Genomic DNA, 6,524 nt, shown 5'->3' with positions numbered 1-6,524 from the left:
GCTCACAGGCTTTTAAGATCCCAGACACTACTCACCAAGGTAGAATGTAGAGCATTATCTTTATAAGTAGTGTCATGCCAATTGTAGCTCCAGCATTTTTATCCACAATGGGGGTGATGGAGGAATGGGTAGGGTCAGAGTGAGCGGAAGCACCATTAATAGTTATGATAGAGCCACTGGGAGACCAGACGCCCAAGGACTTATCTGATCGCCCTTCATTCCCAAGAGAATAAATCCACACAGAAGCTTCATATGCAACCCAGGGGCTCTCTAAAGACCAAAATGAAGACAGCAATGTGGATTTAGTCACACCTTTGGGGGTTTTTAGAAAATCAAGTGAAGGTGATCACTTGCAAATGAACACATGATAAGGTAGGTAGAGAGTGGGCCAGCTGGGAGCTGCAAAGATGCTGGGGACCAATTAAAAACTTTTTTTTTTTTTTTTACTTGCCCACTTCATAAGGTTCACAGGGTTTCAGGAGCTCTGTATCTTAAGGCCTCTAAAAAAGCCAGTTGCCATCGAGTTCACTCCAACTCATGGTGACATGGAATTGCCAAAGGCCCCTACTGGGGCCAAACTTCCCTAACCTCTGCAATAAACAGTCTATATTGAGAAAGTTGATTTTTTAAATTACTTTTTAATCACTCACGGGTTTGAAAATTATACAGTCCTACAAAAAATCAAGAACAGAGTAGAGGAGATGTCAAGATATGCCAAAATGTAATAATACACTTTCTTTATAATTGAAACCCTAGGGGAATATGAAGGAGTTATTGAACAAATGTTGACTCTAGTGTGAAATCAAGAAAAAACAGGGGTGTGGCTTAGAGAAGAGAGGGGTTTTGAAAATATTATAAGATGGTTTTAAATCTCATCTTTTTAGTCTACACCCGGACTGGTTTTAGAAGGGTTATAAGTCAGATATGGAGGTTTGATGCAATATTCCTAACGGAAACAACACACTCGAACCTTACTCTTAAAACATATGCATTCACTTCCTTTAAAAAACCATGGTCTCATCGTAAATGACAGATGACACTGTCATGTTATAATGTGCTACTTCCAGGATAACTCATTACTGATACCTCTTTAGACTTAAAATTTAACTTCTCTTAAAAAATATCACTCAACAAAAATCTCAGGTTTCTACACTTCCCCTTTCTCTAATGAAAATGATGCAAGCAGATGACCTCAAACGCAAGGTCAGCCTGCCTCGCCACTGTGTTCTATTATCAGCTGAAGACTTTATGTTTCCTATTTCATAAAGTTAACATGTGGTTTTCTTTTCTGAGCTGGTTGCAAGGACTAAGCATAAGCTCTCCCTCCTCAAAGATACGGAGATACCACTTCCTGTGCAGTCATGCCAGCTGCTGGCCATGGGCGAGAAGGTGGGCATGCACCTTCCCACCATCCCTTCCAGCCCTGTCCCAGGACTGCTGCGGGACCCAGAGACAGGATAAGACTATTTTGAAAAACAATGTGGTTTCACTATCATAAAGACTCCAAAACTGGAGGCAGCAGAGTGTTCTGGAAGGCTCACAGGCTGAGTGAGACAGCCCTGTGCTCTCCACCTTACCCAGAAACTCCAGTGTGACCTTAGACAAGCGGTCTGACCTTTCTAGGTCTCCGTTTCTACTTTTGCAAAAGAGGATGATAAAGGAGCTTACCTTATAAGGACATGTTGAGGATTAAAAAAAATACTTTACATATAGAGTTCTTAGCACGGCAGCCAGCACATAGAAAATGCTCGTGAGAGCTATTTCAACTGTTACCTAGAAAAGATGACCAGTAAGGTCTAGGAGTCCCTGGATGGTATACGACTACTAGGCAATAGGTTGGTAGTTCGAATCCCCCCAGAGGCACCTCAGAAGACAGGCCTGGTGACCTGCTTCTGAATGGTCACAGCCTTGAAAACCCTATAGATGGGAAAACAGAACGAACAGACACAGGGAACCTAGGATGGAAAGCGGGAGAGTGCCGGAACATTGCGGGGATTACAACCAATGTCGCAAAACAATTTGTGGATAAATTTTTTAATAAGAAATTAATTTGTGCTGTAAACTTTCACCTAAAGAACAATAAAATTAACAAAAAAGTAAATGTAGGGGGGAAAAAAAAAACCATGGAGCAGTTCTGCTCTGCACACATGGGGTTGTCATGAGTTGGAATCAACCTGACGGCAACCAACTACGGGGACTAGAAATGTGGCAGATGAAGCATCCTCAGAGCTGTCTCCCTCCACGTCCACCCCATGCCCCCTGCAGTCAGTCATCTCCCAACCTGGAGGGGATGGCTCTGCCATGTTGCAGATGACCTACTTGCTTGTATAACCAGAAACTTGTGTCCCCCATGCCCTCAATGGACAACTCACAGATCCATGAGGCAAGAGCCCTAGAAATAGAATCAGCTCCCAATTCCCCAAGCCCCAAGTGAAGGTAATTCAGAATAGTAGCTATGACTGGGGAAAGTAAATGATCTTCATTCCCTTGTAAGCATATTAAAATTCAGTTTGCATTTCTTGCACACGCATCTTCCGACAAGAGAAGGCTGGCTGTCAGAGGAAAATCCACTTGGAGATTTAGAAGTGGCCACAGATAAGCCGCTAACAGACAACACAGACAGGAAACAAAACAGAACCATATGTAAATTCTGAAGAGTTAGTCCAAAGTAACTTGTAGACCTAGCTCAAGTCACAAAAAAGATCAGGAGAGACTTCTACTATAGAATCACCCAGAGTAGAGGAACATCTGAAATGTAACCACTGACTGAGTAAAAGGCAGTATCTGTTCTCTGAAAAGGATGGCTGAAATCGAAGTGGGAGTTCAGAGACGAGGGAAGCTCAGTGGATGACAAGGCTTCCCTCTGGCACACTGAGACACCTCCTGGAAGCTTGCCCACTGAGAGTTCTGACTTTAAAAAAAGAAAGCCAACTTGTCTTAAAGTATCTTTCCGTGGTACGGTACGTGAGCTAAGAGGTTGAACATTAAATTGGTCTGCGTGCAGTCTGTCGCCTATGTTCCTTATACAGCAATTAGATTTTAATATCAAGGAAAACAAATATCTACCAAGGGCCAGAACATCATGTAGTATCTGAATGATAACCTAAGAAAGCCACCAAAAAAAACAAACCAACCAACCAGTGGCCGCTCAGTCATTCCCAACCTCTGGAAGTCAGATGAGAAGTTCAGGTGGCTGTGGCAACTCTAAGGAAGTCCTGCTCTGTTGTTCACACACACCAGTCCCATCACACTAGGACTCAGGCCTACAGAAAACATGGGTATTTCATGTGAAGTAAAAGTTATTTCCATTTCTGAACACACAGAAAGATGAGTGTACAGAATATAAGATGGTGCAAAATGCAAAGCCTCTCTCTGCCCAAGGGGAGTTCCCTGACTAGGAGATAACTCCCAGGCAGGGAGGAAGCTGTTTGCGATTGACTGCTGGTGGTTTACGCGGCTGTGCGGGTTGCTGAGGCTACACCAGGAGGCCGGAAATAAAACGGGGAGGCTGTCCTCCAGTGTGAACCGTAACATCTTTTTCTGATTCTCTGAGTATATGATGGGGAAGTGAGGAACAGCGGAATCCACTTAAGACTTGGAGAAAACTCACTTCACCTGGAGGCACCTCTACCACGACCCAGAAGTACGTGACCATACCCATCACCTGTTGCTTTCGAGTCAATTCCGACTCCTAGCGACCCTATAGGACAGAGTAGAGGCTGCCCCATAGGGTTTCCAAGGAGTGCCTGGTGGATTCCAGCTGCTGACCTTTTGGTTAGCGGCCGAGCTCTTAACCACTGCACCAGCAGGGCTCCATGTAACCACAGGTAAGTTATTTAACAATGTTGTTGCTGTTAGCTGCTGTCAGGTCACCCCGTCTCATGGTGATCCCACATTATGATAGTAATAATAATAATAGTTATGATAATAATAATAATAGCTCCTACTCATGGAGGCCTATGGTGTGGGGGCTGGTAAGCATTTTGAATACCTTAGTGCTTAACTTAAATTTCTTCATCTGTAAACTGAGGATAATAATGCCACCTCTTTCACTGGGTTATTATGAGGATGAAAGAACATACAGAAAAAAAAAACTTTGCAAGTTGAGGCAGCAGACTCAAAAAGAACAGGGTTTTGAAACAGAAAGAGAGGCGTTAAAATATCAGCTCCAAGTTATCTAACTGATCTGGCTAAGCGTCAGTTTCCTCATCTCGGAACTGGAGACGGAACCGTGGACCTCGAAGGGCTGCGCTGAGAACTGAGCTGGTGTCTGCATGGCTAGGAGATGCCCAGTGACTGTTACACTTTCTCTCCTGTCATACATGTCAGGGCTCTCTTAACCTCTGCCACAGCCACTCAATGTCCGCAATATCCAAAGACGCGTTTCCTCTCATACCAACGACCATTTCACCCAGAGGGAGCTTGGTAATACGCCAGACGCTGATTCACCAGCTTTCCATCCATGAACACAGTCTCACAACAGTCCCATGAGGTAGGTACTACTATTGCCCCCATTTTGTGGATGGCACTATTGCGGCACGGAGAGTTTAGATAACTTGCCCAGATTCAAACAGACGGTGACAATGAGGGCAGCGAGCTCCAGAGTCTGTCTTCCTAAGCATGATGCAACATAGCTTCTGGTCAACCTGGAGTTTTTGTTTTGTTCGTTCTTCCTCACAAAAAGGAGATTCCATGTTTAGATGTAATATCTTCTAGAGATAAGCACTGGACACATTCACAAACTACATATGTGGATTTGACCAAAAAGCAGACAGTCACTTTTGAAATAACCTTGTTTTTTTTAAGAATTCTTTTAAAAACAATGATGACACATTTTTAAATAAGTGACTATAACTATACGCTAGGATACTCTAAATAAATGCATTTCTCTCTCTAAAGATTACCTAAATAAATTTTACATTAAAACTTCACACCCCCAAGTTTTGGATTGAACAACAATTTCAAGTCCAAATCAAGAAAAAATAGTAGGTCAGTCTTAACACGATCTGTTTTATTTAGCCAATGACTCCTACATCAAATATTCCCCTTACGTTTACTGACCGCTAAGAGTCACACAGCAGTACTGTATGGTATTTCAAAGTGTTCCTTTTGCAAATTTAATCAACTCAATATTAAACATCAATGATGATCATCTATTGCTCTGCTTAAAAGGAATCTCAGGGAACAGATGAGAAAGAAAGGCTAGAAGTCTATCCTTCAAATAGGACAGTGCAGCTACCTATAAATCATGCTCTTTGTTTATTAAGATAATTAAGTCCATCAGTACACTTAACTTTCAGACTCAACAACTGTCTGGCACAAACAATTTCCACTTTTTCTAAAACAAAGGGATGTGTTCAAAGGGGGTCCTCTGCAAGCTCTCTAAACAATGCATGCTATTTTAAAACATGATTAATGTGTCTAATTCCTGGAGCTGCCTTGAAAAATATACTGGGTTCTTCTGCCTTGCAAGCTCCCTATTAGGAGACACTCCAATGTGAAGAGTGCACTCTGTTTCAAACTACAGGCTGCTGTATCACGTCAGCATTTTCATTAAAATACTGTTCAAGCTAGACTTCAAACAAATGGAACGGAGAGCACAGCTGCAGCCACTGCAGAGGGACAAAGTTAGCCAGCCTGGAGGCCTCTTACATGAGGGGTGCAGGACAATTGGGTGAACCCCAGTGCCATCGTCTGACACCTCTCCCTCTGAGACTTGTCCACATTCTTAAAGTTTATGAAAAACCACAAGCACAGAGCAGTTTTCTGGTTTTATTTGCCTTATAGCACAAAGCGCGTTATAGCGCGTTGGGTTGACGCGTAAGTTCTGTTTTTTGCTGTTATTTTTCCCTAAAGGACTGGGCTCCAATTATGGAAAAGGTGGTAGCTTCTACCTAGGGGGACAGTAAACTGGGACGCCCGGAACGCCTGGAGGCCTGAGAAGGAATGGTTTAGTTCCCACCCACTAAGAGCCATCGCAGTCCTGGTCATTCAGGAGTATCACCGGTGTCACTCCCCCAAGGGCTTGGGAGAGAGATGACAAGACCCTGGCGCGCCACACACACACGCACACACACACACACACACACACACATACATACACTCACACTGTCAACTGTCAAGGAACTCGGAATGTGCAATTAGCTGCAGGCGAAATGCCCTCCGAGCACCTGTCCTCTCCCAGCATATTTCCAACTGGCACATTCGTCAGGGACTGAAGCCAACCCTCCTTGGACTCCCTCCCCGCGAGCCGTGCCCCGCTTCTTCACACCCTGCTGGAGCCCCGCTAACGAGAGAAGAGGGTGCTCTTCCCATGGGCACCCAGCACCCACTCCTGGCTTCCGCCACATGAAGATAATAAAAAAGAACCCCTCCTTCCCACGGCTCCCTCCAACTTCAGAAACTACAGTCAACTTACTGGGACGCAGGGGGCAGGGAGTCTTCTTGGGGACCGCGCTCCGAGCAGCCCCTGCAAACTCCGGCTGCGAGCAGCCCCGCTGGCCCCGCGCTGCCGGGTGGCGCCC

General features: G+C 44.5%; 1 protein-coding gene across 2 annotated transcripts in view; it reads right to left on the bottom strand.

The window, feature by feature from the left end:
• Positions 1-6,524, bottom strand: part of PAG1 (phosphoprotein membrane anchor with glycosphingolipid microdomains 1) — a 196,366-nt gene extending 189,842 nt beyond the window's left edge. For both annotated transcript variants that reach the window (XR_002825570.1, XM_004386000.2), the window contains exon 1: positions 6,419-6,524. The gene's annotated coding sequence lies outside the window, so the exon portion shown is untranslated. The remainder of the gene's footprint in view (positions 1-6,418) is intronic.

The sequence above is a fragment of the Trichechus manatus genome, unplaced genomic scaffold (assembly GCF_000243295.1).
Source record: "Trichechus manatus latirostris isolate Lorelei unplaced genomic scaffold, TriManLat1.0 scaffold00152, whole genome shotgun sequence".
NCBI lineage: Eukaryota > Metazoa > Chordata > Mammalia > Sirenia > Trichechidae > Trichechus > Trichechus manatus.
Note: the sequence above shows the minus strand (reverse complement) of the source record. Positions and strands in the feature narration are given on the sequence as shown.